We start from the raw sequence: 16087 nt of genomic DNA, 5'->3' as shown, positions 1-16087 counted from the left end.
GGATACTCTCAATCTCTTGACCTCGTGATCTGCCCGCCTTGGCCTCCCAAAGTGCTGGGATTACAGGCATGAGCCACCTCGCCTTGCCCACAAATACTTTTTAACCTAACACTGTATCTTAGAGACTTTTCTACATCCTCTGTAGAGAGCTTCATCATTCTTCTTTTTTTTTTTTTTGGGGGGATAGAGTCTCACTGTCGACTATGCTGGAGTACAGTGGCTCAATCTTGGCTTACTGCAATCTCTGCCTCCTGGGTCCAAGTGATTCTCATCCCTCAGCCTCCTTTGTAGCTGGGATTACAGGTGTGTGCCATCCCACTCAACTAATTTTTTTATTTTTATTTATTTATTTATTTTTGAGATGGAGTTTCCCTCTTGTCTTCTAGGCTGGAATGCAGTGGCGTGATCTCAGCTCACTGCAACCTCTGCCTCCCAGGTTCAAGCGATTCTCCTGTCTCAGCCTCCCAGGTAACTGAGATTACAGGCACCCAACGCCTTGCCTGGCTAATTTTTTTTTTTTATTTTTAGTAGAGACAGGGTTTCACCATGTAGGCCAGGCTGGTCTTGAACTCCTGAGCTCAGGCGATCCACCTACCTCAGTCTCTTGAGGTGGGTGGGATTACAGGCGTAAATCACTCCACTGGGCCATGAAATCAAGGAATATTTACAGAATGCATTTATATCTGTAGTATCATTAACAGCAGGCAGAATTCCCTATGTTTACTAACATGAAATCTTTCCCGAGCACTGGTGTTCTAGGTAGGTTCAGTGAACCCTATACCCTCCTTTACGTCGAATCACTAATTGTTTGAAGAGTGCTCTTCAGCTATAGAATCACCAGCTGTGTACAAAAGCATAAAATCAAGAAGTTCTATACAGCATATTTCTAGCTATTAGAATTATATAATATTTATAAGGCCTATTTATAGCAATGAAATCATAAATGTTTACAGAGCACTTCCAGTGTTCAGAATTTTGGGGTGTTAGAACAAATAAGTTTTCCTTCTTATATATAGAATTATGAACTGTTGGTCGGGCACAGTGGCTCACGCCTGTAATCCCAGAACTTTGGGAGGCTGAGGCGGGCGGATCATCTGAGGTCAGGAGTTTGAGACCAGCCTGGACAACATGGTGAAACCCCATCTCTACCAAAAATATAAAAACTAGCCAGGTGTGGTGGCCCATGCCTGTAATCTCAGCTACTTGGGAGGCTGAGGTAGGAGAATCGCTTGAATCTGGGAGGCAGAGGTTGCTGTGAGCCAAGATTGTGCCATTGCACTCCAGCCTGGGTGGCAGAGTGAGACTCCGTCTCAAAAATAAATAAATAAAAATAATAAAATAAAAAAATCAAATTAGAATTATTGTTGAGGAACACCCTCATGTATGCAATGCATACAGAATCATGGAATGTTTATAGTCTTTCTTTTTCTTTCTTTCTTTTCTTTTTTTTTTTTTTGGAGAGGGAGTCTCACTGTCATCCTGGCTGGAGTGCAGTTGCAGTGGTGCGATCTCAGCTCACTATAACCTTCACCTCCCAGGTTCAAGTGATTCTCTTGCCTCAACTTCCCAAGTTATTGGGATTACAGGTGCCCAACACCATACCCGGCTGATTTTTGTATTTTTAGACGAAGTTTCACCATATTGGCCAGACTGGTCTCAAATTTCTGACCTCAGGTGATCCACCTGCCTTCACCTCCCAAAGTGCTGGGATTACAGATGTAAGCCACCGCACCCAGCTAGAGTCCTTTCTTGTGGCATGAATTTTGAACTGTTTGCAGAACATGCGTCATTGAATGTTTCCAGAACCATTTTGCTTATCATTATGGAACGTCTTCAGAGCTTCCTCATCTCTTTACACTCAAGGAATGTCAGCTGAACCCCCTTCTATGAGGAATCATGGAATGTTGGCTCAGCCTTCTACGGTATAAAATCATGAAATGTTACCAAACACATTCCTTACTATAAAATCTTGAACATAGTTTTCTCTTGAAGCTCAGCGTCTCAGGGCCTGCCATAGCTGCTGTAGTCAGGAGGGACAGTCAGTGGCCTGGTCAGTGGCCAGTAGCCTGCAGCATTTGCCTGTGGTTACAATGATGCGTTTAGCTCTCAGTCCCAAACCTTTCCTCAATGGAGTAACAGGAAAGCCATAGATGGTGAAACTTAAGTGAGAAATGGAGTGAAAGGGCTACCTGGTATCTATATATGAACATGCAGCTTGCACAAATACAGAAGAATATGCTGGGCGCGGTGGCTCAAGCCTATAATCCCAGCACTTTGGAAGGCCAAGGCGGGTGGATCACGAGGCCAAGAGATCGAGACCATCCTGGTCAACATGGTGAAACCCCGTCTCTACTAAAAATACAAGAAATTAGCTGGGCATGGTGGCATGTGCTTGTATTCCCAGCTACTCAGGAGGCTGAGGCGGGAGAATTGCCTGAACCCAGGGGGTGGAGGTTGCGGTGAGCCGAGATCGTGCCATTGCACTCCAGCCTGGGTAACAAGAGCGAAACTCCGTCTCAAAAAAAAAAAAAAAAAAAAAAGAATACAGAAGAATACATAGATGGAGCATTGTCTGTACATCTGGGTGAAATTTTAATAAGGTGTAATAATGTCCTTTATATCAGAGGTGTGGAAGAAGATGGAGAAATGATTGGGAGGCTGAGATGGGTGAATCACTTAAGATCAGGATTCAAGCCGGGCGTAGTGGCTCATGCCTGTAATCCAAGCACTTTGGAGGCCAAGGCGGGTGGATCACCTGAGGTCGGGGGTTCAAGACTAGCCTGACTAACGTGGTGAAACCCCTTCTTAAAAAAAAAAAAAAGATCAGGATTCAAGACCAGCCTGGGCAACGTGGTAAAATCCTGTCTCTACAAAAACTACAAAAAGTAGCCGGGCATGGTGGTGCATGCCTGCTATTCCAACTACTTAAGAGGCTGAGGCTGGAGAATCACTCAAACCTGGGAGGCGGAGCTTGCAGCGGAGACACACTATTGCATTCCAGCCTCGGTGGCAGAGCAAGACTCTGTCTTAAAAAAAAAGAAAGAAAAATAAGATGGAGAAATAGAGAATAGCATCTTTTGTTGGAGATTTAAAATATATATATATATTTCTAGACAATAAAGATTTGTTTTTCAAAAACATAAAAATAAATGAAATAAAATATTGAAACGTTTAACTCTATATTCCCTACTTACATATTGGAGAGGGCCAGGTTTGGTGGCTCATACCACACCTAGCACTTAGGGAGGCCGAGGTGGGCAGATCACTTGAGGTCAGGAGTTCAAGATTAGCCTGGCCAACATGGCGAAACCTTGTCTCTCCTTAAAATACAAAAATTAGCTAGGTGTGGTGGCTCACACCTGTAATCCCAGCTACCTGAGAGACTGAGGCAAGAGAATCGCTTGAACCTGAGAGGCAGAGGTTGCAATGAGCCAAGATCAAGCCACTGCATTCCAGCCTGGGGGACAGAGTGGGACTCCATCTCAAAAAAAAAGAATAAAATAAAATAGTCTAGGCATGGTGGCTCACACCTGTAATCCCAGCACTTTGGAAGGACGAGGCCAGGAGTTCGAGATCAGCCTGACCAACATAGAGAAACCCCGTCTCTATTAAAAATACAAAATTAGCCAGGCATGGTGGCGCATGCCTGTAATCCCAGCTACTTGAGAGGCTGAGGCAGGAGAATCTCTTGAACCCGGGAGGCAGAGGCTGCAGTGAGCTGAGATCCCACCACTGCACTCCAGCCTGGGCAAAAGAACAAGATTCTATCTCGAAAAAAAAAATTTACTATCGGTAATTCCTGCCCTTTGGGAGGCTGAGGTGGGAGGATCACTTGAGCCCGGGAGTGTGAGACCACCTTGGGTAACACAGTGATACCTTGTTTCTACAGAAAAAAATAAACTTTGCCAGGCATAGTGGTATGAGTCTGTGTCTCAAATACTTGGGAGGCCAAGGTGGGAGGATCACTTGAGCCCAAGAGGTAAAGATGCAGTGAGTGGTAATCATGTGACTGTATTCCAGCCTGGGTGACAGAGTGAGACCCTGTCTCAAAAGAAAAAAAAAAAAAAACAGGGTGGGGTAGCAAATGTAGAAAAAAAGAAAAAGAAAAAAAAATTAGTCTGTTTATAAAAAAACCTTTGCTCACCTATGCTCTAGTGGGAAAATATACTCCGATTTTTTTTAATCTTCAGTTTTTTTTCTTTTCACAGCAAACTCAGTTGAATTCATGAAAAGTTTCATTCAAACATTCATTCATTCATTCATTCAACCATTCATTCATTCAACCATTCATTCATTCATTCGACCAATATTTACCAAACACCTATTAAGTGCCTAGGGTGCTGATTTAGGCCCTAGGGTACAGAGATGAAAAAAGGACAGCTTTTTCAAGAATAGTCCTTGCCATCAAGGGCATTTCCTGTGGCTTTATGAAATCTAGCCATATTCTTACATAATTTACAAGAAACCAGTTGTGTGATCTTGGACAAATTTCTTAATCCTTCTAGACTTTAGTTTCGTTATCTGCAAATGAGAGTGGTAGTAGTACTTATCTCAAGATGTTGTTGTAAAAATTAAGGGTTTTGTTTGTTCTTTTTTTTTTTTTTTTAGAAACTCGATGTTTATTTTGCAGGTATCTTATATGTTGTTTAAGAGGCCACACAAGAACAGCTGAAGGCCATTCAGTGGTTGCTACTACCCATTCAGTGGCCTGAGCAGTAGGAGCTGCAGACCAGTCTTCCGTGGCAGGCTGGGCACTCCAGTCTTCAGTAGGGAACTGCTGCATAGGCACAGAGGGCACCTGCACACTTTCAGACCAGTCAGCAACCTCAGGCTGAGTAGCAATGAACTCACGAGCTGGAGCAGTCCATTCGCCCTGAAATTCCTCCTTGGTTACAGCCTTTTCAGCAGCAGCCTGCTCTTCTTTTTCAATCTCTTCGGGATCTCTGTAGAAGCAGAGATCAGGCATGACCTCCCATGGGTGTTCACGGGAAATGGTGCCACTTATGCGCAGAACTTCCCGAGCCAGCATCCACCACATCAAACCCACTGAGTGAGCTCCCTTGTTGTTGCATGGGATGGCAACGTCCACATAGCGTAGAGGAGAATCTGTGTTACACAGAGCAATGGTAGGTAGGTTAACATAAGACGCCTCTGTGAGAAGCTGGTGGTCAGCCCTTGGGTCAGTGGCCACAAGCAGCCGTGGCTCCCGGAAGGCTGCCTGGATCTGGTTGGTGGAGGTTCCAGGAGTAAAGCGGCCAGCAACTGGAGTGGCTCCAGTGGCAGCAGCAAACTTCAGCACGGCCCTCTGGCCAGTATTCCTGGAGGATGTAACACTGACATCAGCAGGGTTTTCAATGGCAACAATGACACGAGCTGCCTGGAGAAGCTTCTCCCAGGTCCGCTTCAGATTTATGATGTAGATGCCACCACTTTTCCTTTTATACATACACTGTTCCATCTGGAAGTCAAGGTTGGTGCCACCTAAATGGGTTCCTGCAGCCAGGAACTTAAGGACCTCCTCCTCCTTCATATGCAGGACATCAAGGGCTCCGGACATTGTGAAAGTTTCCCTTTAAGTTACGACGGGAATCCAGAACAATGCCGTATGGAGCCCTCGGCAGGTAGCGCGGAAAGCTGTTCCTTTTTTTTTTTAAGATGAAGTTTCACTCTTGTTGCCAAAGCTGGAGTGCAATGGCACAAACTTGGCTCACTGCAACCTCCGCCTCCCAGGTTCAAGCAATTCTCTTGCCTCAGCTTCCTGAGTAGCTGGGATTACAGGCATGCGCCACCATTGCCGGGCAATTTTGTATTTTTTAGTAGAGACGGGGTTTCTCCATGTTGGTCAGGCTGGTCTTGAACTTTCAACCTCAGGTGATCCCCCAGCCTCAGCTTCCCAAAGTGCTGGGATTACAGGCATGAGCCACTGTGCCCGGCCTGTTCTTTTGTTTCTGTTGTGTTGTTTTGTTTTAAGACAGGATCTTGCTGTGTCACCCAGGCTGGAGTGCAGTGGAGCGATCTGGGCTCACTGAAACCTCTGCCTCCCAGGTTCAAGCCATTCTCCTGCCTCAGCCTCCCGAGTACCTGGGACTACAGGCACGCAGCACCATGGCCCAGCTAATTTTTTGTATTTTCAGTATAGAGAAGTTTCCCTATGTTGGCCATGCTGGTCTTGAACTTCTGGATCAAATGAACCACCAACCTTGGTGGCTCCTGCCTATAAAGTGCCAGGATTATAGGCAGGAGCCACCACACCCAGCTGATTTAGTAAAAATTTTTTTTTGAGATGGAGACTTACCCCGTTGGTCATGCTGGAGTGCAATGGCACAATCTCAGCTCACTGCAATCTCCACCTCCCGAATTTAAGCAATTCTCCCACCTCCTGAGTAGCTTGTTACAGGTGTCCGCCACCATACCCAGCTAATTTTTTTTTTTTTTGTATTTTTTTTAGTAGAGACAGGGTTTCATCATGTTATCCAGGCTGGTCTCAAACCCCTGACCTTGTGATCCACCCACTTCGGCCTCCCAAAGTGCTGAGATTACAGGCATGAGCCACTGTGCCCAGTCGTTTGTTTGTTTGTTTGTTTGAGACGAAGTCTCACTCTTTCGCCTGGGCTGGAGTGCAGTGACAGGATCTTGGCTCACTGCAACCTCCACCTCCTGGATTCAGAAGATTCTCCTGCCTCAGCCTTTGGACTAGCTGGGACTACAGGTGTGTGCCACCACACCTGACTAATGTTTGTATTTTTAGTAGAGGTGGGGTTTCACCATGTTGGCCAAGCTGGTCTAAAACTCCAGACCTCAGGTGATCTGCCCACCTCTACCTTCCAAAGTACTGGGATTACAGGTGTGAACCACCATGTCTGGTTCTAATTTTTTTTTTTTTTAAATGGAGTTTCGCTCTTGTCACCCAGGCTGGAGTGGAATGCTGCAATCTTGGCTCACTGCTTCCGAGTTCAAGAGACTCTCCTTCCCCAGCCTCCCAAGTAGCTGGAATTACAGGTGCATGCCACCATGCCTGGCTAATTTTTATTTTTAGTAGAGATGGGGTTTCACCATGTTGTTCAGGCTTGTCTTGAACACCTGACCTCAAGTGATCTACCTTGCCCTCCCAAAGAGTTGGGATTACAGGCATGAGCCACCATGCCCAGACCATAAATTTTTATTTTTTTAAAATTTTATTTATTTATTTATTTATTTATTTAGAGATGGAGTTTTGCTCTTGTTGCTCAGGCTGGAGTGCAATGGAACTATCTTTACTCACTGCAACCTCTGCCTCCAGGGTTCATGCCATTCTCCTGCCTCAGTCTCCTGAGTTGCTGGGATTATAGGCATATGCCACCACACCCCACTAATTTTGTATTTTTAGTAGAGATGGGGTTTCTCCATGTTGGTCAGGCTGGTCTCGAACTCCCAACCTCAGGTGATCTGCCTACCTCAGCCTCCCAACCCATCTCAGCCTCCCAAAGTGCTGGGATGACAGTTGGGAGCAACTGCACCTGGCCCAAAAAAGAATTTTAAGGCCAGGCACAGTTGTTCACATCTGTAATCCCAGTGTTTTGGGAGGCCCAGGAGGGAGGATTGCTTGAGGCTAGGAGTTTGAGACCAGCCTGGGCAACATAATAAGACTCCATGTATATGATTTTTTAAAAAAGAAAAGTTTTAATACCGGGATATAGGTGCTTACAAAATCACCAGGAGGTCTGGAAGAGTAGAAATCAAGGGCCATTTTGGGCTTTTCATTTCAAGCTTCCTCCAGCAAGGCCATGTTCCCAAGGTTACCAAACTGCTGCTGTTCTGTCCCTGCCATCACCATGACCTCCAACCTACTGCCTCACACCCTCCTAAGAGGGGACTACACAGTGGACTCCACTGTAAACACTCCACTCAGCTGCCAGAACTGTTCCCTTGGCTGACACAGCCCCAAGATGACCTCTGCCTCTCTCCCACCCTCCAGATCTCGTGCAAATGAATGTAACTGACAGAACTTAATTTCCCACTGACCTAGCTGCAAGAGAGCCTGCTAAATGTTGTTTTAAGCTTCTGAGCCTCTTCCAACAGGAGAGTGAATGGAGGTTAAGAACATCTATCCAGTCCGGGTATGGTGGCTCAGGCCCGTAATCCCACCCAGCACTTTGGGAGGCTACAGTGGGTGGATCTCCTGAGGCAGAAGTTCAAGACCAGCTTGGCTAACATGGCAAAACTCTGTATCTAGTAAAAATACAAAAATTAGCTGGGTGTCCTGGCGGGCACCTGTAATGCCAGCTGTTTGGGAGGGTGAGGCAGGAGAATCACTTGAACCCAGGAGGCAGAGCTTGCAGTGAGCCAAGATCATGCCACTGCACTCCAGCCTGAGCAACAGAGTGGGACTCCGTCCAAAGGAAAAAAAAAAAAAAAAAAGAACATCCATCCAGAGTCAAGTCTAAAAATAATTCTGGGAGGTTTCAGGATGGGAAAAATATTTAAGCTGGGTCATAGAGGATGTGGAGAAAGAGAACACAGTATTTCCTGGTAGCAGAAACAGAGCACCTAAAGGCATGAAGGCATTGAAAAATAAAAACTTGGTGTGGTCCACAAATACCTGTTGTTTTTGCCTGCCCAGCAACAATTCCACTTGAATAACTGTACTTTGATTTCCCCTCGGGGAGCCGTCCCTCCCCACATAAGCCAAGTGGTTCACAGGAAGCTGATCTTGCTTCCTGGCTCCAGGGTGTGGGCGGATTGGGGCGTGGGGTTGGAGGTGTGGGCATGTGACCACTTCTGTCCAATTAGCACACTCCATCCCTTTAGTCACAGGGATTGGCTTAGGGAGGAACATGTGAATGAAGCCAGACCAGTGAGGCTTTATTATGAAATTTCTTTTTTGGCTAACTTAGCTGTGGAATGGAAGCCTGGAGCAGCTGGGAATGAGCTGGTCAAGAGGAACACGTGAATCTCATGAAACCAGCTCAGAGGGAAACGGAACTGAGATATTGAGAGAAACTAAGGGATACCGCATGAGCCGCGCTGTCCCAGGGAGCTGATGGCAGCTTTATTCCTAGTATCCTCTAACTAGAAACTATCCAAATGCCAGATGACAGCAGTTGACTGGAACGTAAACTATGGCGTATTCACACAACAGGATACTATTCAGCAATTAAAATGAATGGTTTTACAGTCTCACTCATCGGTATGCACGAATCTCAAAAACATGGTGAGCAAAAGCCAGATATAACAGCACAGATGCTTCTCGACAGATAGAGGGGCTACAGCCTGCTAAACGCACTGTGAGCTGAAAATACCATAAACTGAAAATGCATTGAATCCACCTGACCTACCAAACATCTTAGTTTAGCCTAGTGCACCTTAAATGTGCTTGGAACACTTATACTAGCCTAAAGTTGGGTAAAATTATCTAACACAATTTTTATAATATTTTATAATCAAGTGTTGAATATCTCATGTCATTTATTGAATACTGTACTGAAACTGAAAAACAGAATGATTGTATAGGTACTTGAAGTCCAGTTTCTTTCTCTTTTTTTTGGAGCTGGAGTCTTGTTCTGTCCCCCAGGCTGGAGTGCAGTGGTGCGATCTCCCCTCACTGCTACCTCTGCCTCCCGGGTTCAAGCAATTCTCATGCCTCAGCCTCCTGAGTACCTAGCATTACAGGCACCCGCCATGACATCCGGCTAATTACGTTTTGTATTTTTAGTAGAAACGAGGTTTCACCATGTAAGCCAAGCTGGCCTCGAACTCCTGACCTCAAAGGATTTGCTGTTCTTGGACTCTTGGCCTCCCAAAGTGCTGGGATTATAGGGCTGAGCCACCGTGCCCGGCCAGTACTTGATAAATATTAATATCTGTTGAATGAGGGAATGAGTTCTATCAGGCAATACTAGGAGCAATCTTCTCATGCCTTAGGCCTTCTTGTCCAGGATAGGAAAGACTGAGCAGAATTTAGGAAAGGGTTGTAAGTCAATTTTTATTTTTTATTTTCATTATTATATATGTATTTTTTGAGACGGAGTTTTGCTCTTGTTACCCAGGCTGGAGTGCAATGGCGCGATCTCGGCTCACTGCAACCTTCTGGGTTCAAGCAATTCTCCTGCCTCAGCCTCCCGAGTAGCTGGGACTACAGGCACACGCCACCATGCCCAGCTAATTTTTGTATTTTTAGTAGAGACGGGGTTTCACCTTATTGACGAGGATGGTCTTGATCTCTTGACCTCGTGATCCACCCACCTCGGCCTCCCAAAGTGCTGGGATTATTGGCGTGAGCCACCGCGCCCAGCCTATTATTACTATATGTTTTGAGAAGGAGTTTCAGTTGTCGCCGGGGCTGGAGTGCAATAGGTTCGATCTCAGCTCACTGCAACCTCTGCCTCCCAGGTTCAAGCGATTCTCTTGCCTTAGCCTCCCAAGTAGCTGGGACTACAGGCACGTGCCACCATGCCCGACTAATTTTTGTATTTTTAGTAGAGACAGGGTTTCACCATGTTGGCCAGGCTGGTCTCAAACTCCTAACCTCAAGTGATCCACTCTCCTTAGCCTCCCAAAGTGCTAGGATTACAGGTGTGAGCCACTACGCCCGGCCTATTTTATTTTATTTTTAATTTTTTAATTATTTTAGAGGCAGGGTCTCATTATGTTGTCCAGGCTGGAGTGCAGTGGCTATTCACAGGCATGATCCCACTACTAATCAACATGGGGGTTTTGACCTGCTCCATGCCCAACCTGGGCTGGTTCATCCCACTGTAGTCAACCTGGTGGTCCCCCCTGTCCTGGGAGGTCACCGTATTGATGCCGAAATTAGTGCAGACACCCAACTGACATAGCGCACTACAACACAGAACTCTTGGACTCAAGTGATCCTCCTGTCTCAGCCTCATGAGTAGCTGGGACTATAGGCTCATGCCACCACGCCTGGCTATGTCAGTTTTTTGACAGCGAAGACATAGTCCTGTATAGAATCAAAGCTCTTGGAGGCCTTTGCTAACTCTTTTTTTTTTTTTGAGACGGAGTTTCGCTGCTGTTACCCAGGCTGGAGTGCAATGACGCGATCTCAGCTCACCGCAATCTCCGCCTCTTGGGTTCAGGCAATTCTCCTGCCTCAGCCTCCTGAGTAGCTGGGATTACAGGTGTGCACCACCATGCCCAGCTAATTTTTTGTATTTTTAGTAGAGACGGGGTTTCACCATGTTGACCAGGATGGTCTCGATCTCTTGACCTCGTGATCTACCCACTTCGGCCTCCCAAAGTGCTGGGATTACAGGCTTGAGCCACCACACCCGGCGGCCTTTGCTAACTCTTATCTTACTCTCGCTCTTCAGAGGGGATTGGTGGCAGAAGGACCAAACCTTGGAAAATTCTGATCACAGTAACAGTGGGTGAAGCAGAAAATAAAGGAAGCCCTCCTTCACTGCTGCTGGGAGTGTAATTTGCTGCAACCATTTTGGAGAACACTTTAGAAAATAGCTAAGCAGAAGATTTGCATATCTCACCTGTTCACCAAATCCTCTCTTGTAAACCCTGTGCTCTGGATACACTGTTGCCCCTATGCACAAGTTACATATAGAAGTGTGTTGCAGCTGAACATGGTGGCTCATGTCTGTAATCCCAGCACTTTGTGAGACTGAGGCAGGGGGATGGGGGGAATCACTTGCGGTCAGGGGTTCAAGACCAGCCTGGACGATATGGTGAAAACCCATCTCTACTAAAAATACAAAAATTAGCTGGGCATGGTGGTGCACCTTTAATCCCAGCTACTCCGGAGGCTGAAGCAGGAGACTAGCTTGAACACAGGAGGCAGAAGTTGCAGTGAGCCAAGATAGCGCCACTACACTTCAGCTTGGGTGATAGAGCAAGACTTTCTCTCAAAAAAAAGAAAAAAGAAAAAGAAAAGGAAGTGTGGTGCTCCACTTACAATTGCTACTGCATAACAAATCATCCCAGCCATGCTTGGTGGCTCACGTAATCCCAGCATTCCACCCAGATTCACAGGAAGGGAAATTAGAGAAAGTTCTAGAAGAGCATGAGGACAGGAAATATTGTTGAGGGCGTCTTTGGAAAATACATTCTGCCACACACGTACATTGCAGTCATGTTTGTGCTGGTCCACCATCTCTTATCCAGAGCCCTTGGAGCTAAATGTGTTATGAGTTTTAGAAATTCTTACAATTTTAAAAGATAATATGGTGCATTCATGAAATCTATCATACTTCTTGAGAGGAATGGTTCATCATGTAAGCAAAAATCTAAACTTGGTGCGGTGGCCCACACCTATAGTCCCAGCTATTGAGGAGGCCAAGGCAGGAGGATCTATTGAGCCCAGGATGTTGATGCTGGAATGAGCTATGATCGCACCTCTGCACTCCAGCCTGGGTGACAGAGGGAGACCCTGTCTCAAAAAAAAAAAAAAAGTCCGCTTTGGGAGGCCGAGGAGTGTGGGATCACGAGGTCAAGAGATCAAGACCATCCTGGTCAACATGGTGAAACCCCGTCTCTACTAAAAATACAAAAAATTAGCTGGGCATGGTGGCGCACGCCTGTAATCCCAGCTACTCGGGAGGCTGAGGCAGGAGAATTGCCTGAACCCAGGAGGCAGAGGTCGCGGTGAGCCAAGATTGCGCCATTGCACTCCAGCCTGGGTAACAAGAGCGAAACCATCTCAAAAAAAAAAAAAAAAATCTAAATATTTCCTCAGTGGAACATATGAATATTCACATTAAGTGGCATAATGATTATAGATAGCTTTCTGTCTATTCAGACCAGGTTTTGCCACTAAAGAAGTTCAAGTCAGGTCAGATCTCGCTGCTAAAGCTAAATAAATTATAAAAAAGCCTTCCATTTTTAGGTTTCCTAGAATTTGAATTATGGCTAGGGATCTGAGGACCAGTATGAGCCAAAAATTGGAACAAACTTAAATAATATCATTAGAGAAAAGGATTTTAGAAGGTGAGGCCAAATTATATGATGAAATATTACACAGCAGTGAAAATGAATAAACTTGAGCAACATGTATGATTATGGAAATATAATAAAAATAATGTCAAGAGAAAGCGAGTTGCAGAAGAGTATATTTATGATAAGTAAAGATAGCCCAGGTTTTCTGTATTACAAATAGCTTCTGGTCTAGGGTGGTGGTTCATGCCTGTAATCTCAGCACTTTGGGAGGCTGAGGTGGGCAGATCACGTGAAGTCAGGAGTTGGAGACCAGCATGGCCAAGATGGTGAAACCCTGTCTCTACCAAAAATGCAATAATTAGCTGAGCCTGGTCATGCACGACTGCTGTCCCAGCTACTTGGGAGGCTGAGGCAAGAGAATCACTTGAGCCCAGGAGGCAGAGGTTGCAGTGAGCCAAGATCACACCATTGCACTCCAGCCTGGGTGACAGACTCTGTCTCAAAAAAAAAAAAAGCTCCCGTATCTCAGAGACTTTATTTATTGCTCATGGTACATGTCATTATTGGCCAAATGGGGTTGGGACAATCTCCTCCTCATTCTGGAATTCAGCTGGTGGGCCGCTGCTCTGAAGGTCATTGATGGTTATTTGGTGGAAGGAAATGTAGGGGGAAGGATGCACTGCCTCTTTTTTTCTTGAGACAGAGTCTCACTCTATCACCCAGGCTGGAGTGCAGTGGTAGGATCACAGGTCACTGCAACTTCTGCCTCCCAGGCTTAAGTGATTTTCATGCCTCAGCCTCCCGAGGAGCTGGAACTTCAGGCATGCACCACCACGCGCAGCTAATTTTTGTTAGAGACAGGTTTTCGCCATGTTGGCCAGGCTGGTCTTGAACTCCTGGTGTCCAGTGATCCTCTCAACTTGGCCTCCCAAATGCTGGGATTACAGTCATGAGCCACCACACCTGGTCCATGCACAGGCTCTTAAAGCTGCTGGCAGGAAGTAATGCCTGTCACTTCTCTTCTGAGCCTCAGTTTCACTGGAGAGGGGTGAGGGCTCACGTATAGCTTGGTTATCAGGGTAAACCACATGGTCAATGCTCAATCGACAGGAGTGCCCAGCACAGGAAGCATTTGGAGCTGTGGCTTCTGGGACCTCCTGAGCATTTACACACATACTGGTTCCCTTTGTCTCTCATGGCCTCTGGGTGTTTCAACAGAGACAGTTATTGCTATGTGATGTTATCTTGCTACTGATGATTACTGTTTATGGATTGTGCAATGTCCTCCTCAGGGTGGATGCCTGGAACCTTCTTCGGTGGAGTTTGAAAGGGTGAGCAGGCCAGGTGCTATGGATCACACTTGTAATCCCAGTACCTTGAGAGGCCAAGGCAGGAGGATTGCCTGAGGCCAGGAGTTCAAGACCACTCTAGTCAACATGGTGAGATCTGGTCTCTACACCAACAATAAAAACAGCTGGGCATGGTGGCCTGTAGTCCCAGAGCACGTTGTTAGTTGCAATTTTTAAGTTTAGGTTGTAGGTTCTTTTCTCTTCTTCTTTTTTCTTTTTGAGACAGAGTCTTGCTCTGTTACCCAGGCTGGAATGCTGTGGCGCAATCTCGGCTTACTGCTACCTCCGCCTCCTTCAAGCAATTCTCCTGCCTCAGCCTCCCAAGTAGCTGGGATTACAGGCACTATGCCTGGCTAATTTTTGTATTTTTACTAGAAACAGGGTTTCAACATCTTGGCCAGGCTGGTCTCAAACTCCTGACCTCAGGTGATCCGCCCACCTCAGCCTCCCAAAGTGCTGGGATTACAGGCAGGAGCCACTGCAACCGGCTGGATGTTTTCTTTATGTGTTTGATTTCGGCCAGCTTGCAATTAGGTGTTGACAAGCACAAGAGGCCCAATTTGTGCTCTCCTGAGATTTCACCAAGCACCTCCCTTTCTTTAGGCCACTCCCCTGCTCTAAAACCTCCAAGAGCTCTCTATGACTCACAGGAAAAATGTAAGAATAGTGATGGCTCTTGTGGATTGAGCACTTCCTACATATCAGGCACTTTATAGAGACACTATTTGTAATCTGTGCACAATCCCAGAAGGAAGGAACTGTCTGATCTCCATTTCACAGATGCAGAAATGGAGGTTCTGAGAGGTGAAGTGACTTGCCAAGATGACAGAGTGACGGCAAGGAAGAAGCTAGACTGGCAGCCAGATCCATCTGATTCTAGGGCCCATGCTGAGCCACAGGGTCAGGCCTCACCCCTCCAGCCTCACCCCTCGCCTCCTTCTTTTCCTTGGGGGACCAGCTGCTCCAACCAGGCAGGCCTCTTCTCACTGCTCCTTGAGCAAGCCTGTCTCAATGTCCCTTCAAAGACCATCTAGAATCTCACAGGACTCCTTTCCCTACTTTCACCCATGCTGAGTCCTGCCCTTATGACAGAGTCCCTCAGTTAGTCACTTTCCTGTCGGTCATATGTCACTAGGCTGCAAGCATGTCTTAATCATCTTTGTGTCCACCATGCTCAGTGCACACTCACTGTACACCTGTCATCCTTCAGCAATTATTCAGCTCCTACTGGCTGCTGAGCACTGTGCTAGGTGCAAGGATCCAGCAGAGAGTGAAACCAAATCCCTGCTCTCGTGAAGTGTATGTTCTGATCAGGAGATGAAAATGAACAAGTAGAATGTCAGGGGGATAAGAAGTGCTGTGGAGGAAAGTGAAGTTGAGGAAGCTATGGGTAGAGAGTGGTGGGATAGGGAAAGAAAAGCTACTTTTGAGGAAAGGTCTTTTTGAGAAGGTAACATTTGAGCAGAGATTAGAATACCGTGAGTTTATCTGAGGGACTGAATAGTTAAATGAATACATGAATAACTTGGAGATGAAAAAGGAGTGCAGAGGAAAGAGTTTGAGGTAGGAATGCCTGACCCCCTGTCACCTTTCTTTTTCTTCCATTTAAAAACATAACCAATTGGCCGGGTGCAGTGGTTCATGCCTGTCATCCCAGCACTTTGGGAGGCTGAGGTGAGTGGATCACCTGAGGTCAGGAGTTCAAGACCAGCCTTGCCAACATAGTGAAACCCTGTCTCAACTAAAAACACACAAAAAAATTAGCTGGGCTTGGTGGCGGGCTCCTGTAAAACCAGCTACTTTGGGAGGCTGAGGCAGGAGAATTGCTTGAACCCAGGAGGCAGAGGTTGCAGTGA

The 16087-nt window shown here is 46.2% G+C and overlaps 2 pseudogenes; one reads left to right on the top strand and one right to left on the bottom strand.

Moving 5' to 3' along the window:
* The first annotated feature begins 2093 nt into the window (after window positions 1–2093).
* LOC128931975 (small nuclear ribonucleoprotein F pseudogene) lies at window positions 2094–4477 on the top strand (annotated as a pseudogene).
* Window positions 4478–4546: 69 nt separating this feature from the next.
* Window positions 4547–5635, bottom strand: LOC108591553 (small ribosomal subunit protein uS2 pseudogene; annotated as a pseudogene).
* Window positions 5636–16087: the final 10452 nt, after the last annotated feature.

Source organism: Callithrix jacchus, chromosome 5 (assembly GCF_049354715.1).
Source record: "Callithrix jacchus isolate 240 chromosome 5, calJac240_pri, whole genome shotgun sequence".
NCBI lineage: Eukaryota > Metazoa > Chordata > Mammalia > Primates > Cebidae > Callithrix > Callithrix jacchus.
Note: the sequence above shows the minus strand (reverse complement) of the source record. Positions and strands in the feature narration are given on the sequence as shown.